The following is an 18634-nucleotide window of genomic DNA, read 5'->3' on the forward strand; positions in this document are numbered from 1 at the left end:
TTTTCATGTTGTTAAAACCTAAAAATACTTATAATACTCCCTGATGGCAAGACTAAGGAGATACAGGCATTCTCTGACACTTACAGGTGTGAATGTAAAATGGCATGAACCACTATGAAGGTGAATTCAGCAATAACTATCAACATTACAAAAGCCTAGAATTTCGACCTAGAAATTCCACTTCTGGGAAATTATAGTACATATATTGTATATATTCCTATGGCATTTTTTGTAATTGCAAAAGACTGGGAACAATCTAATTTTCATCAATAACGTATGACTGGTTAAATAAGTTCTACACCTATATAATAAATTATGTGCACCATACAAAGAAATGAGGAAACTCTCAATATACTTAAAGGAAGAAGTACAGTACTTTCACTTTTTCTGTACTTTGTAAATGCATTATTCCCTATGCAATAAATTAAATAGAAATTGTTCAAGAAACTTGAAATTAACTTATAGGTTATAGACAGAAAACATGGGCGCGTGCGCGCGTGTGCACACACACACACACACACACACACGCACACGCACTCACAGGAGGCCAGGAAGACAGGAATGTGAGAAGAGTCTGTGCTGGGCTGAGAGCTGGCCCAGAACACAACAGTCCGTACATACACTAGGAAACTTTGGCTTGGGGTCACCCACAGGAATTTTCATCCACTTTTGCAAGATGATAAATCATGTGTGTTAATTATGGTTTTTGACAGGAGAGGCAATGATATGTTTCCATTCCTAACATCCTGCATTTAGATAATCCCCAAGAGCTTTTACAAACTGACTGCCAATAAACTACCAAATCACTAGAAAAATAAATATAGCAAACTCCGAGATGAGAAACTAATTCTGATGCCACAAAGAATAAATTCAAAATGGCTCATGACAAAAATATGAAATGCCCCAGCTATTTGAGTCTACCTTGGATACTGAGGAGAGAATAAATTCACTTAATCAACACATTTGAGGCTGATGGAATGCAAAATCTTCTAAAACACTGAATCTCAAAATACTGAATACTCTCCCTCTAATGTAGGAAATTCTAAAGATTTAAGTAGGTCTTGTATATTCCACAGTTCTGGCGCCTAGCAGGTGAGCCAGCAATACATTTAAAATTAAGCTGTCTGGAGGACTTAAGAATGTTATCAATTAAATGTAAAGAATGAATACATAGATGCATAAAGCAATGAAAATTAGTTTCCCTTGGAGATTTTGGCAGCCAAGAAATCACCAGTGCCCTTGAATCCATGCTTAAATTTGTGTCTTATCAAGCTCTCTTTTCATTGCTTCTAAAAGTGCTACTTGAAATAAAAGAGAAAATCACCACATGTCCAGGATTAAAATTATTAAAGTTTATTTGGTGCTAATGTTATGGGAACCATATTTGTACTGTACATGGAATCAGTAAGTTCCTCACTTAAACACACAGGAACTTTTAAAATAATGGTGCACATGCTCTCATTTAGGTTAATAAACCATATGATAGCAACATAAAGGATTCAGCAAAAGAACACTTCTCCTCACAGCTTTGGTATTTTCATCAAGCCACTCTGCCAAGAGATCTTGGGAGTATAGTTAGTCCCAAGCTGTTTCTGGGACATAAAACCAGCCAGCTGTTTGGCCATGTTGTGTGCAGCTTCCTTCTATCATTTTGCCCCCACTCTCCTTCAAAATAAATCATAATATTAGGTAGGATATTTCCATTGGCGCTTTGCTGTGTAATCCCAAGTCCACTGGAAAGCTTAGCATACTTCCTGATCTCCTGTGGGGTGACAACTAGAGGGTGTCTATCTTCAAAAAGATGAAAAGTGTCAGTCCTTGAGACCACCACGGCCTTGCTGTGAGGCCGTGGGAAGCCTGTGGCAGTCTGGTGTCTTCTGAAATGATTTCCATTACAGACATGTTGGATAGTATATGTTCATGCTGTCAGAGGAATTCATGCCAACTGAAAATATCAGCGTGATTAACAGCCGGCTTTCTAGATTTTAAAATTTACTCTTCTTTGAAATTAGTTTGCACAGATAAATAAAAATTTTAAAAAAAAACTGAGAAATATCTTGGTTTATGACCAAATGTCTAAATCAATATTATACACTACCCATCTAAATAATTCTGTTTCTTTAGTGTAAGCATACTATTGAAATCACCTCTCCTTTGCAGATGGATAAGACCTCTGTGCTTCGAAGGTATTTTTGCCTTTATGATTAGAATATAACTTAAAAAATGGTCTTTTGCAGCAAAAAAATCAATTCCAGTATGGATAATTGTCCCTTATGATTATACTTTTCTATTTATATGACTACTTCTGCTTTGGATTTCTGGAAGAACTATACACCTAATATGTTCCTCAATGATACAAGTTTATTGAGTGAATGGGTGGGTGGGAGAATGATTGTGAAAGATGATTAATAATTATCAGAAACTTTGAAATGAGCAGTACTCTTTTCATACATTTTTAAGTCCCATGTTCTATTTTTTATTTGAGAGAGAGAGAGAGGGCAAGCATGGGAGAGGGACAAATGGTGAGAGAGAGAATCTTAAACAAGCTCGACACTCAGCACAGAGCCCAACGTAGGGCTCAGTCCTAAAACTATGGGACCATGACCTGACCCAAAATCAAGAGTTGGATACTCAATGGACTACGCCATCTAGGAGCCCCTAAAATCACTTTTTTATTACTAGTCTTTAAATGTGCCAGTGAAGTAGGTACAGCAACTTGAAAGTGAGGTGATCCCAGGAGATAGAACATTAAAATCTATATGTATAGGACGAGATTAGCTGTCTATATGTGTGGGCAAAGAATTTGTATATAAATGGGTGGTTGAGACTTGGGGAATCTCTTAAATCCAATCATGCTTAATATATTTTAAAGAGGAAGAGTAAGATTGCAATAACTTTGAAAAATGAGCCTAATTACTTTTATTTTATCCTGTGAAGGGGGGGGTGTATATTTGGAGAAAGGGGGTGAGCTGTGTGAAGCTGAGGAAAAGGGGATAGTGCAATAATTTGTCACTGTGTTTCTGGCACAGAGCAAAGGCTCTGGTTCTGACTCCAAGTGATCAATAGAAACCCACATGATCAATCTTCAGTCCTCACCATACTTGATCCCTTTGCAGCATTTAAAACAACTGATTACTACCATGTCTTGGACACCACAATTGGACACCGTGGGGACACCTCTCCCACTACCTTTCTCAATCTCCCTCACTGCTTCCTACCTTCACTTCTCCCTGACTTTCTAATATTGGAGCACTACAGTGCCCAGTCTTTGGCCATTTCTTCTTTTCTATCCACACTTAGTGATCCCATCAAAACTCACCAGTTTAAATACTGTCCCTAATTATATGTATGATTATATAATAATTATATATAATTATATGTATGATTCATAAAAGTAAACACATCCTGTGGCAAAACTACATACATGCCTACGTCCGTACATACCATCTATACAGGCGTCTCCCACACCTGTATCTTCAGGCCTCACCTCTCCTCTGAAGGTCAGGATACAGAATCCATCTGCCTTCCGGATATACTGGCATGGCTCCCATATACGAACCTCAAATTTTTATCTCGGACTGATTTCCTGCTCTTCAGTCCCCTAATCTCCCCAACCTCACTAAATAATTTCAGCCTTTCAGCTACCCAGGACCGACAACGTGGAGTCCTGCTTGACTGCTTTTGTTTTCTGTCTTCCGGCATCCAATTTGTCTACAAATCCTCTTAGCTTTACCCTCAAAATATATCCAGCATCCAAGCACTTCTCACCACCTCCCGTAAAGGCTGCTAGGTGTAGTCTTCCATCATCTCCCTCCCTCCGCCTGGAGAGCTTCCCAGAAGGGCTCCCTGCTACCACTCTCAGGGCTCTAGAATATATTTGCAACCATAGGAGCTATTTGTTTGGGTTTTTTTGTTGTTGTTGTTTCAGGTTTTTAGTAAATGTGTCCACCGACTTATTCATTGTATCTTCTGAAAACAAAAATCACAAGTTTAATATAAATGATTTAAAATACTGTACACCAGGGGTGCCTGGGCGGCTCAGTCAGCCGACTTCCGCTCAGGTCATGATCTCACAGCTTATGGTTTCAAGAACCTCGTCAGACCCTGTGCTGACAGCTCAGAGCCTGGAGCCTGCTTCAAATTCTGTGTCTTCCTTTCTGTCTCTCTGCTCCTTCTCCACTCACAGTCTACCTCTCTCAAAACATAAATAAACACTAAAAAAAAAATAAAATACTGTACACCAAACCTACTCTCACTATGATGTACATTGGTCCCTAATCTCTTTACTTCTGTTGGCCAGATGATCTTCACAGAATATCTGCAAAGAGATTCCTCTTCATCAGATTATGTCCAAGAAGTAAAAGTGGCCAGTAATCCAGGAACTATCTGAAAGAGGGTGAGCCACAGAGAAAGAGGTGCATTCCCAGTGCCAGCCCCATGCTATAATCAGATTCATCACTAGCAAACTGCACAAAAGTCATCATTTCCTGAATAGGAGCAAAAGTTCTTAGTCTCTCCTCTTCACTTGGCGCCTCCACAACTATCTTACAAATTCTCTTGAGGTCAGCATCTGTTTCAGGGAGCTCTCTAAAAATTCCTTTGAAAGTATAATTCAACTCCTGTCACTCTTTTCCTTAAAACCTTCCAATTCCTTTCTATTTCGCCATGAATAAAAGCCAAAATCTTTACAATGAACTATGGGGTCCCAAATGATCTCAATGCCATTTCCACTCCCGAAACTCTGTCAAAGAAAACAGTAACTTTGAGAACTCTCTTCCTATTCTTCCTCTATTCACAATGCTCCAGCCAGACTGCCATCTTTGCTAGAACATGCCAGACAGGATTTGACCTCTGGGACTTTGTACTTGGGGTTCCCTTGCCTGGAACATTCTCTTCCCAGATATTACAATGCTCACTTTCTCATCTGTTTCCAAGCTTGCTGAGATGAAGCCTTCGCGGTGACTACCTAATTACAGTGTAAATTTCATCCCCGCATTTGCTCTTCTCACTACCTGACTCCATGTTCTCCATAGTACTTTTCTTCTGACATACCATGAATAGGATTTGCCTATTTACCATGGTAATTATTTGTCTCCCCTCTCTGGATCATAAATCCCAAGAATTCAGGAATTTTTATTTGTTTTGTTCACTGATATAATCCCCAGTAATAGAATAGCATCTAGCAAAACTTGTGTTAAGTAAAAATTTCTGAATAAATGAAACTTAAGTAAATCCTAGTTATTTAGCAAATTCAACTAGCTCTCTACCTAAAAAGCAATTTCATAAAATAGTTAATCATATTTCTGATATTAGATGAGTAAATCTTTGAGTGTACAAATATTTCCACAAAATGAAATTAAAATCAGTAATGCTTTGTATCATGGTCTACCCACGCATTTTGAGTTGTTGACTTAGAGAAAATTAGAAAATTAACAGCTTTGATTCATGATTTTCTTAATCTAAGTCTCCTACATTTATTATTATTGGTTCAACATTAGTTAACTTTATTCTCTATTATAACAAGGTTTCATTTAACAAGCTATTCTCAGTTGGGAAGAAAACATAAATATGTTTTCTGAGTCATGAGATAATATATATGAACTTAAGATCTACTCCACTAAATGTTGTCAGCAGAGCAAGGTGGACCTTTCCCATTGGTTAGTTCTTTCTTTATGCAAATTGTATTCTGGCTGTCTCAGTGTCCAACCTATAAATTTGATGTACTGTTATTTACAAAAGAGTTCATAAAAAACAACAAATTATATTAAAATTAGAGAATAGATTCCTTAAACCCTATGGACATGCAAAAACAGTCAATAAGGTTAATTGACAGTGACATAGTACCTTGTTTCAAGAAGAAAATCTTTTTAGCTAAAATGCATAATCATTTTATGGATTGTTTAATTTTATTATATGCAACTGAACATTTATTAAAAAATAACCTTCCTTACCTATCAAAAAGTTTCCTTGCAATTTTTAAAAACACTTTCAAATCAATGCATTATTTTTAAAGACTTAAAAATGTGAACATTTATCAATATATGAAAATTAAAGCCTGGGTAATAAAAACACACTGGATAAACAGTAATGTGATATAATATGTCATTTATAATACCAGTTAATAAAATATCTAAATATTTCATACTGGAGATTTTCCTATCAAGAATCTTTAAGGCCTTAATGAAGAAATGAGGGATTATGGACTCAACATTTTCCAGCCCCTTTTTCCTAGTTATATCAAACACAGTTTATTGAAGTCCAATTTCCTTTACCCCATATTTTTGGTTCAACTAGTAGCTGGAAATTAATGATTATTTTTATTAAATCAAACATTGCTCATTTTACATCCAGAAAATGAAGTACTTTGAAGGCTTAAAACACATGCTTACAAAGCACCTCTGGTCCACCTCTTCACATTTCAATATTTCTCATTCACTCATTTAGCCAATCATTCATGCAAAAATATTTATTGGCTACCTACTATATTCCAAATCACTGAGTCATTTTCACTTCCCATTTTGTGCCCTGGTCTATATCATCTCTGAGCTCCTTTTCCAAGCACCTTGTCTGTCTACCCACTGCTCCCCGTTTGTACAGATATACTTTATATATCATTCAAGTCTCAGCCCTGATCCCAATTCTTTCCTTCCATAACCACCTCCATATCCTGTTTAGCACCTCCTCTTGTGAATTCTCTGAGTTCCCATGACTCTCACTGCCTGTTTATCTGCTTGTGTTGTATCTGTTAATAGACTGTTAGTTCAATGAGAATGAGAATGTGTCTTATTTCCAATATAGTCCCAGTGCTTAACATAGTGAGTAGTACATAGGTGATCCTCAATAATTATTTGTGGAAGGAATAAATCAATATCTGGGTCAAAATATTAAAGACTATGATAGAACTTCCAATGAGTTAACTCTTTCCACAAACATGTACAAATCATGTATTGTGTATGTCATCTTAAAATTGATTTTGTACATATTTTACCTATATTTTTAAATCCATTTATTGGATGTACATCAAGAATGCTAGTGTGAATTTTGCTTACCACAATTGAATAAATCTCACTAGAACTGCAACAGTTCAAGGGCCTAAAAAGACATAAGAATATCTCTGTAGCCCTAATACTTGGATAAATCAACAGAAAATATTTATTATGGTAGCAGAGCCATTGCTGAAGAGAAAAATAATGAAGTATACTTGTATAAAGGTGTACTTCCCTTCACTTAGTTTGGAAAGTCCTTAATAAATATCCCACCGTCATTAGAAGTTTACAACCCTAACCAAAACAACTACTCTTCCATGGTTGGTGACCACTGAGCTACTTGAAAAGTAATATCCTAATACATGAAATGTCAGGGACTGTGTGTGACTTTAACTTGCTTAACTAACCTATTTCAATACAGGGAAACATGGGCTTAATGAACCACTTAACAAATACAACTGTATCATTGACTATTCTATCCTTGAGCCTAGTCTTAATGGGTCTTTCATTCTCCTGTAAGACAATATTTTACTTTTGACACCGACTTGGTTCCTACTGCCCCCGAAACTTAAATTGCTTTTCTCCTCCTCCCCCTCTTCCTCCCCCGTCTTGCCTTATAATTCTTGCCTTTCTCATTTGTGGATGAAATCTTTACCTTCTATGAACTATTTAAACAGATTCTTCACTGTTAAAACAGTAGTCATTAATAGATTGCAGCATAATAATAAAATCAGTTCTCTTCCAAGAACACTTGTCATGTTTTTATTTTTCTTCTCTCTTAGTTAAACGAGTTTAAAGATTGTATTCCACAGGTTTGTGTAGCTTCTCTGCTGGTCAAAGAACACCTCTCTGCCTTGTCTATACCTCTCTCATTTTCTATCAGAGTTATTTCTTTTTTCTACCAACAGCACATTTTGTGTGGCAGTGCTGTCTAACTCATGTGGAACTACTCAACACAGAGAAGGACAATGTTTTTTAGAAAAATCAAAAATAGAAGCAAAGTCTCAGCTGGTTTAGGAGTTTCAATTTTCTCAAAGTCTCAAAACTGGTCTGGTCCTTTTTCCCAAAAGCTTCTGGTGGCCTTCTTGCTTTGTACGACTCAAAGCAATCCAACAAAACATTTATTTCTAATCCACTTGTTCAAAAGAAGCTTAGTTAGTTTCATCTGAAATATGCCCAGATGGGTGAACCATAATCCATCATAACTCAATGAAAGATCTTGGTATCATTCCCACTGGTCATGATGTATAAAAAGAACAATGACAACTAAATTCCTAAAATTTTCAAAAAGAGAAAACTATTACCAAGTGCAAATGTAACTCCCCCTACCCTTTTATGTTTGCTTTAAAGGAACCTTGACACACAGTTGTTCTTTGTACCTCTATTCCAAAATTCATAATTATTTTGAAATAATGATTTTTAATTTTTTAAATGTTTTTATTTATTTTGGAGAGAGAGAGAGAGACAGAGCACAATGGGGGAGGGACAGAGAGGGAGACACAGAATCTGAAGCAGGCTCTAGACTCCGAGGTGTCAGCACAGAGCCTGATGTGGGGCTCGAACCCACGAAAGCGAGATCATGACCTGAGCTGAAGTCGGGCACTTAACTGACTGAGCCACCAGGTGCCCCTCAAATAATGATTTTTAAAGAGTATTCCAAGTTAAAAATTCTTTACTACTTGTGTTTTTTCCTTTTCCAGCTAAAGTATATAATGTTTGCATGGAAAAAAGAAGAGTTGTCAAAATAGGTTTTGTCGCTCTCTTTTGGGAGCTTCTCATTTAAATTTGATCAAATGTACATGCCATTGCTAAATCTCTGTGCTGTCAAGCTAAGACTATATAGGTGATCCAGACATCTGAAATTCATAGCCAGGAAAGAATCTGAGAGGAGTTCCTTCAGAGCAGGCCATGAAGAAATGTCACCAGAAGGAAATTTCTCTCACTCTCCTCTGAAATTTGCTTTGTGCCAAATTTTGGTTTGGGTGTGCCTCTGCCAGAGATAGACTGAGAGAAAAGTTTTATTAGTCATCTCCAACTTCACAGCTAGTTCAGAAACTTCTTTGCAACATATAGTACCTCACACATAGAAACAATAGTTATTATTGTGTACTTACTAGATACCAGACACTCTTGCATGTGACCTAATACTATACTAATGCTCTGTACTAATTCATAGAGTATTAATTTATTTAAAGCTTTTGACAACCCTTTGAGATTGGTCTTGTTATTATATCCTTTTTTAAGTTTATTTGAGATTGAGATAGAGAGAGGGAGTGTGCACACAAGTGGGGGGTGGGGGGGGAGAGAGAATCCCAAGCAGGTTCCACGCGGTCAGCCTAGAGCCCCACGCAAGGCTCAGTCCCACAAACCATGAGATCATAACCTGAGCCAAAATCAGAGCTGCCGCTTAACTAATTGAGCCACCAAGTCACCCCTATTATCTCCTTTTATAAGAAGAGAAAACAGATATTGGCATTTTAACAATATGGCTAAGTTCGTACAGCTAAGATTTGTTCCAGTTTTGACTTTGCCGATTGAGCTCCTCAGCCCAACAAGACACTACCTCACAGAGTAGAAGTTGTAGAAGCACTTGTTGAATAAAGAAAAGTCAGTCCTCAAGGCACTATTTGCAGACTTCTAGCAACAAGAAGCTCACCTCTGGGGGGAGAACCTTTCCCATGCACCTTCCCTCCATTCTTCTATGTGCCCTACTTGCATTCCAATCCTATCCATGACTGACCCCAGTATTTTAATTCCATATGCTCTTTGTTACCCTGCTCTTACCCCTCTATAATTATCTATATTGTTTGATTTCCCCAGCACATGGCTTTTCTTTATAAATTTGGGTCAGATTTATACTACTAGTTTTATCCACTCCAGACTTCCTGAGGTAGACTGCGTACTATGCTCCAGGGTACCATTCAGGACTCACCACCAGGGGGAGCCCGGCCTCCCGAGGAGAAGGGACGGGGATGAAATTAGTAAAGTACAAAGGACTGCTAAGCCAAGAATAGTCTCAGACCTGATTAACACCTCCTGGCATTGATCCTTATCAGTAGAGGTTCTCTGGTACACAGATGCATAGCTCAGAACCAGAATATGTCCAAGAGTTGAAGTCTAAAGCATCAGTTACCCAGAAAAGAACTAACAATCCCCAAGGTCTTACTAACATCATAATAAATGAAATGCATTATGACAGGTTTAGTACTTAAGTATTTTACTAAGTAAAAAGCATTCACTGGTTTGCAGAAGAATTAATTTACAGTTTATAGTAAAACCTACTAAGTAGGAAGTACTAAAACCTCAAATTATAGAAAGAAGGGGAAAATAATATGTTAATACCAAAAATAAATATATCTGTGAAACTAACATTGCTTTTCCTTACTGTGGAGAGGTATTAGAGAAAGTCACAGACAGGAAAAAAAAAAAAGCCACCAAGGGTACAAATGACCCACATTGGTAGGACAGAACAATCAGTACACTTGAAAGACATATAATAAGAGCACAAAGGAAAACTTAAGCAACATTTTCCTGTTTTGTTCTCAGTCCTCGTGTGGGAACACTTGTTTAAAATTAAAATAAAATCTTGGAGCAGGAAGTCTAAATACGGCGCCAGATCCTGTGTCATTAGATTGGAACAAAACCTAGATGCGTGTTTGAAAAAAAGAAATTGGGAATTCAGTCTCTCTTCCATTCTTATTCTCTTACTCAAGGGCTCCTCAGAGAGCAACTGTGTGTGTGTGTGTGTGTGTGTGTGTGTGTGTGTGTTGTAAATATTTAAATGAAACACTGTATAAATACATTAATTTGATTTTTATCCCATTTATATAAAAGCAGCACTTGGGGGCAGCTGTTGATGATTTCAACTAGTTTCATCTTCAGAAAAGTTCTACCTCAAACAACCAGATATGAGAGACTTTAAATTATGGAGTCATACTACCAGTTAGGGAGAAGTTTGTACATAGACATAAGGTTCTCAGGATTGAGCATGTCCCCGCCTAGGGCTCTCTGTGTTTCCATTATCTGTAACATATCTGTACACTAACTGGTGTCCCTATGGTGACTCTCCACGTGCCTTCATCCTTGGATCCTTGCCTATTCATTCCCTACTCTCACCAAAGTAGGGACAGGCTCATTCTCTGAACGTTCCCTTCTTTGCCAGCTTTCTCTCTTGTCTTATTTGTGCTTATGTTGTAAATTTCTTGTTGTCTCCATATCCATATCTTTACTTCTCCCTCTCTCTCTTCTATCTTTCTCTCCCTCTCTCTCTAAAACTCTTATCTTGTTTTGTGTCATCTTTAGAGTGGATTTGTACATGGTTGGTCAAATTTCTAGGCTTTGAAGGAAAATCATATGTTCCGTTATCGATTATGGCCTCTAGCCTGGTTTATTTGAAACTACAGGTTTCCCCTTTCCAATCTTAAGATTTTTCAGTGCACAAAGAGTAAAATAATAAATGAGAAAATAAGTTTTTTTAAAGAACAAAACTTTTTCATTCCATAACTGAGGGATTTTTATTTTAGCAGGTTTATGTCTCTGAGTACCAATGAGTCTGTGTGTAAGGTGGTAAGGGTGTCTGTTCATGTCTGCTTTGCTAATTTTGTCTAGGCTAAGCTTGTGCCTGATGCTTTGTATAATTGAGTGGATGTGTGCTTGTGTGCATTTGCAGATAGTTAATCACAGTTTAAGACCATGAGTGTTGGAGACAAGCTGCCTGAGTTCAGATTCTGATTCTGCCACTGACAAATTGTATGACTTTAGGCATCTTAATCTCTGTGTCTCAGTTTCCCGTGTAAAAGGTATAATACCTGCATGTCATGCTGTTTGCTGAATCAAAAGAGGTAACTCATACAACCTGAACAGACAAATGCCTAGCACACACAAAAAACTGTTGAGTGCTAGTTGTTGTTACTCTTAAGAAAGTCAGAAAAATAATACACATGGTTTTGTGTCTGTCTGCTAAGAAGCATATGCTGCTCTTTACAGAAGTTACCTACTTCCAAGCCGGACAGCCTCAGACACCATAAGTAGTGCTGGCAGAGCTCCCTCCCACAATGGAAAGGTAATTCTGGAAATGCTAAGAAGGTTGGACATCTATGGGAGACAATGCATCAAGAGGGCAGGCCGTGTGCCTGCATTTTGCCTTCTTATCCATACCCAATGTCACGCGAGTAACGAATACAAAGAAAGATCAGAGGACTTCCTGGCTCAAATCGCCTCTAGCTCTGTGCTGGGCTGTCGCTCTGGGGATGGCCTATATTTCCATCTGCCTTTGGGGCTGACGACAGAGTAGGTGACCAAGTGCCAACACAAGGATTGCAGGAAGAGGAGGCTGTAGAACTGCTGACATGTGGGCAATATTTGGTGAGAAGATGAAGAGAAAAAAGAAATGGATGTGATGTGAGAAGGGACCCTGCAAATCCGACTTCCTGCTGAAAATTTAACTGGAGTCACCAGGTATGAAGCACACAGTGATGTGCACAGAGCATTCAAAGATATCAAAGTTTTTAAAAAGTGCTTCATTGAGAAGGTTTAGCATTAACTTTATCTGCTTTATTGAACAACAGTGATAACAAAACACGATCCATGTCAACAGCATCCTACGTTCAGGTTCCTCCCATTATTCTGTACAGAGTTGGATCATAATCATTTATTTACTAGGTTTGTAGGATGCTGGCTCTTCACACCCCTGACATTTGCACAGCACCAACAGATCTCTAGTCACTTCAAAGAAACAGAATGCACCAAGGGACCTCTCTTCCCACACAACCAGAGGATGAAGTTTTCTGTAGATTGACTGAGTACACAGTGTTCTTGTTCCTTTGCTGGATTCACACTAATAACTGACCACAGGAAGCAGCAAGGCCATGCCCTCAAAGAAGCTCAGATACAGCTTGTGATGTCGGTTAGCTGGTGGGGGGTGGGGACATGCTGAAATCCAGGGCCTCATTTTCTGCAGGAATTCATGCAGACTTGTGAATATTAGACACATTAAAACTTGAGAAAAATGAAGAAACTGCTGATACAAGGTCATTGATCATTATCGTAAGTTATTTATCTAAAGTGGATTTTGTTTCACAACATTCCCTTTCTTCTTTCCTCTTGACAAACACAGTGTGAATGAAAGGTAAAGGGAATAAAACATTTAATCAATCATCCAGGGGCCAGGGCTGAATTGCTTTCTGTTATACATTTGCTGCCAAGTTCACAGAATCAGGTTTGTTTTCAATTATTTGTAATATGCTTTCCCAGAAGAATTTATAATAGGCTGTTTAGGCACTGTTCCCTTTTCTATTAATGACAAAAATACAACTGTTCCTCCTTAGCAAAAAGAAAAGGAGTTAAATTAGCAAAATTGTTATAAATGTTGCTGCTGGGCTTAAGGGTTTTGGGTCTGTTTTCATTCTAAACTGGCTCCAATGAAAAACGGCAAGAAGATGGTTTCATTTCTTCTTCCCCCTCACTGTGTTTATTTCCAAAATAAGAAGCTAACAATCTCTCTCTCTCTATATATATATACTAATTACACCTATAAAATGTACATACATTTCAGTGTATGTCATGACTATACATGGTACCTTTGTGGTTGTTTTGGCTATGAATGTGGTTCCTGAAAAAAAAAAAAGGTACAGTGTAACACCAGTGAGTATTCATGGGCCAGAATGTAATGCTTCCAATCTCTCCACTTCTAGAATGACCTTCTCTCTTTCATCTCAGCCTTCCCTGCCCTGTATCTTTTCCCTTGGCCTCCCATATTCCACCACTATCACCATCTTCAGTATCTTTAACTCTGATAAGCTGCGAATGAAAGTCATAGACTCATTGATAGGAGATGCCATTCCTTATATGAAGTCTGGGTATGGCAGTCTTTTGAGAAACACAAGTAAGATTCTCTGAATTCCTATTTATGTACATCCTCCTGGGAAGGCAATGTATAGACTTTTCTAATTCTGATCATCTCACTCCATAGGGTGGGGTCAGAGACCACAGGGCCATGCTTCAGAGCCCTTTTATTCACAGTGTACTGGAGTACATCCCTAAAAAGCTGGTTTTGAAAAACCTCTTGGGCCCATGACTGGTGTTAGTATGGAATGGGTTTATTTTTAGGTTTTTCTGAAAATCTGATTAACATCCATCCCCTTCTTTAACTTCATTTCTGATAATTCACCTTCTTTTCTGTTTCTTACCCTTCCTTCCCTAACATCATTAAGCTCTTGCACGGCTATATCTCATGATCTTCCTATCCTCTGGTAATGTGCTTTAGCTGAAATAATCCTTCCTCTTTTAACTGCTGTATCTGTACCCCTGTTTCTTTAAAATCCCTTTACTGAGCCTCCAAAGTATGTTATTTTTTAAAAAATTAAAACTTTAACTTATTCTCAATTCTAATTCACCACATTGTATATACTTGGATCTCTTCTGTCACATTTATATATTCCTATTTCCTTCCAGTGGTATATTTAACAAACAACGTGATGGTACCAATAAAGAGAAAGGGAAACATTCTCTTAAGACATAAACATCATATCAAATTACATAATCTGTAGAGAAGCACATGTACCCCACCAACGATCTTGTTTCTTCTTCAAGTAAAACATAAGTAGGTCAACAAACTAGTGAGCAACTTAAAAATAAGCAACCCAGAATTTATCCCTCTAAATGAGTGCTGTCCTTTTACAATAATTATCTTGAAGTGTACTACTTAGAACAATATTACCTTTTCCCTGATCATTTTAATACTTCTCGTTCTTTTCATTAGTCCTGATAATTTCCTGTAAATGGCAGGAGGAAGGCTATTTCCAAATCAGAGATTATTGAAGAAAAAGAAACTAGGTCACAAATATTAAAAGCCAGAATAGAAATAGAAATGCAAGCTGGAAATAGAATAGGACGCAGATCACAGAGCTTGCCCGCAAGTTTCCTCCACTACCCAGAATTCCCAAGCTCTTATCCGATGCAGCAGATCTTAGGAATCAACCACAGGGAAATATTAAAGATCTAAAAAGGGAACTAGCAACCAGAGATAGTTTTCCTGAGAAATCTTTTCCCTCATTATAAAATCAAATCCTTGCAGCCCACTGAAGACAAACAACGATTCACCATGGGAAGGATTTTACTATGTCTGTGTCACTTACACAAAAAGATGTAGAGTCAAAACACAAAAACAAACTTGCTGAAAAGATGCAATATGCTTGAAACTGAAGTCTAATAAATAATTCTGACTGCTGCTGTTTTTAATCATTAATAGCATTAAAATGCAACAGGTGATATCAATTTCAACACATTATCATTTCAGTGTAAAATCTCAAATTTATAAAGTAGCATACTCTATCTTTACATATCACTGAGTAGATTATGTTAATAAACTGTGTTTCTCTTTAACTTTGAGAAGTAGGAGAACAATTATGGGTCATCTACAATGTCCTTCCAGCTTGTGAAATAGGTTGTGTTTGTATTTCAATGAACATCTGTTTGACAAATTGAAATGCTAATTATGATTTATCATTTCCGTGACATCAAATATCCACATAGTAATAAACATTGATGACTAACTATGTTTTTCAGTTCCACCCAGATGTTTGGCCTCTCATAGGACACCACCTTAGTTTTACATGAAAATAAAGTATTTCTTGAGTGAATAGGAGTGAAGTGGTGGGCACTTCATTTTCTTCTCAGTAAGGAAAATTCAACTGGCAAGTCTTTTATGATATCATGAATGAAACTATGTAAAGATAAATGTCTTTCAAAGTTTTACTAATACAACTAAAAGCCAGAATTAAAATCTAAGTATATAATCAATATTGTAAATGGTCTTCAGAGAAAGTCTCTTAAGTTCAGAGTTTATCCTTCAGATCTTACTTCCAGAATGTACCACTGTGATATATTCTGATATGACAATTTGGAATATGAATCTTGAAGGACATAAAACAGTGTACACTAATGTGTTTGCTTTTGCTTAACGTATACCAAGGCTTGGGCTTCCCTACACCCTGCCCAGAAAGCCCTGGTCAAGTTCATCTCTATAGGTCTGAAGCCCCTTCTCCTGAAACCATTTTTTTCCTTTTCGTAGGAAGCAAAATGGAATTAGCAAATAGTAAGTTGCTTATTATATAAATCACACCTAGGTCTGAGTGCACCTTTCCCAAGAGATTATTTTCACATCTGGCAACAAAGAGAATATGTTACACTTACAATGTTTTTGCAAGAAATCTCTGTCCAAGACTGTGTGTTTGCTCTTTGATGTTGGTAGTGTTACCTCATCTCTCTGACCTCTACAGGTTGAAGTGCCTCGGGGCTCAGTTCTAGGGCTGTTTCCCTTCTTGGTCCTCATGTACCTCCCGGGTGATCTCATGTAGTCTCATGGCTCTAAATTCCCAAATTCATATCTTAAAGCAGTATTTCTCATCTGAACTCTAGACTACTATCTACATGTTGTGCTTTTACCCTCACTATAATGTCTAACAGACATTTTCAGCTTAACGTAATTTAAGCAGTAACTCTTGTTCCTCCCTGACGAAACTTGCTACACCCACAGTCTTCCCCAAATTCACTTACTGGCAACTTAATCCTTCCAGTTGCTGAGGCCAAAAAAGGCCAACTCATCCTTTGCTCATTCTCTCACACCTCACGGAAAATCCATCAGCAAATCCTTCTGGCAGATACAACTGGTCAGGAAATCCTATTGGCGCTACTTCTAAAGTCTATCTTCTATTCGGAGACCTCTCACCTTCACTAAGTGCTGCAAAGGCCTCTTCACTGCATTCCTCCTCCCCTCCTACTCTCTAACATCAGCCCAAGGTGTCTGGGAGAGGGAGGGAAGGGCAGGAACGGGAAATGACTGCTAATGCATATGGGGTTTCTTTGGAGGATGTTGAAAAGGCTCTAAAATTAGATCGCGATGCTGCTTGCACAACTCTGAATATATTAAATGCTCTTGAACTGTACACTTAAGATTTTTGAATTTTGTGGTATCTGAAATATATCTAAATAAAATCATTTAAAGAAAAGACTATGAAGGGTCTGAAACTTTACCTTATTTGCAAGATAACAATATAGCCTGACATACCGGCATGGATACTGGCAAAACATTCAAGACTCCGACAACAGGGTCAAATGACTGTATTACTCACAGCACAGGAGGCGTTAGCATATTTGGTGCCAGTCTCTGAACCTCACTTCCCACAGAGAGCTAAAACGAGCACCCATTGATATATACACTCTAGTGAGTTGTGGAGGAACCCCCGATGTAAAGAAACCAAATCTTTTATTTGGGCCAGTAAGTACACTCACCGCCTGCACTAGAGGGGGGCACTATCTATATCTTCTAAGGCTGTAAGCAAACCTGCCCTTTGATTCACAGGGAGACACTAATTTTACTTTCTAAGGCTGTTCATTCTATAAATAACCCTGAGAAGATAGTCTAGAACAAAGATGATCAACGCCTCTGGCTTCATAATTGATAATGCACTTGCCGAGGTTTGTCATCTGACCATGTCACGTTTGTCATCTGACAATTCGGGCCCAAGCTTTTGGATCTCTACTATTAACCAAAATATAAGGATCATTTCAAGAAACACCACACGAATTAGATGGCTTTAAGCTGTCATGATTTTTAAATAGGCACTTACATGCTGATTTTATCATTTAGGTTTATGTCACTTAATTATAATTATTAGGAACCTACTACTATTCTTCTTATTTGCACATGAGGAAACAGGCTCAGAGAAGTTAATGAACTTGCCCAAGAGCAAACAAGTAGAAAGTGTAGAGACCAGGATTCAAGTCCACCAATGAATGCATGTGATAGAGCTCTGTGGATGCCGGTGCATGCCCACCAAGGAAAAGTACTCTGCCAGGGATAACTGGTCTGTACAAGTCCTGTCCAGTAGACCCAGAGCTCATTCAATCCTCATAAAAATACAAGTTACAAATGTTCACATAAGGACCATTTGGAAAATCTCTGGTGGTAAACTTTATATATAATCCTGCTTCCCACTGTTCAGTCTAGTGCTATAGAGCCTCCCACAGATTTCCAAAGGCGTGAAGCCAAGAATAGTATGAAGGCATTCTGGGTTCTATTTTCCTGAATTTTCACTTTGGACCACCAGAATGAATAAAGCCGTGTTTGTGATAATGAGCACATTCACACGCTGAAGCTTCCCAGAATGAAATCCAGAAACTTGGATGAAATGGCATCAATTCTGATATCTTTTTTCAAACGCTCTATTTTGAATGTTGATTGCACAAATGTGACCAAAAACTGGATTTCCTTCTGTTAATCATTTATAAGTTATCGGTTGATACAATGAAAGGTTTACATAGATTTAAGCCTACAGTTCCTGAAAGATATTTACTTACGTGTTCAGGTAGAAATTAATTGGTTTAGGGAACTTGTAAGTTCTGCTTATTATAGTTTTTGAGGAACGACTAAAATAGCATTTAGTGATCTTTTTTCACATAATTTTAAAGGCTGACCGTATTTTGCAATAACCATCCTCATAATGAGTAATAATCACAAATTTGATTTTTTCATGCTAGTTTAAGCAGTGAGGCAGCAAATAAGATACCTTTCCTTTATGTCCACTGAAGCGATTACCTCAGGAAAGATTTGAGATTTCAGGCAACTCATAAATCTTTAATAGCTCAAT

General features: G+C 37.8%; 1 protein-coding gene across 1 annotated transcript in view; it reads right to left on the minus strand.

The window, feature by feature from the left end:
• The window catches only part of LOC120248554 (laminin subunit alpha-2-like), a gene marked incomplete at its 3' end in the record, with an annotated part of 318217 nt that overhangs the window by 89378 nt on the left and 210205 nt on the right, over positions 1-18634 (minus strand). The gene's annotated exons all lie outside the window — the stretch shown is intronic.

Source organism: Hyaena hyaena, unplaced genomic scaffold (assembly GCF_003009895.1).
Source record: "Hyaena hyaena isolate Hyena2069 unplaced genomic scaffold, ASM300989v1 scaffold_596, whole genome shotgun sequence".
Classification (NCBI taxonomy): domain Eukaryota; kingdom Metazoa; phylum Chordata; class Mammalia; order Carnivora; family Hyaenidae; genus Hyaena; species Hyaena hyaena.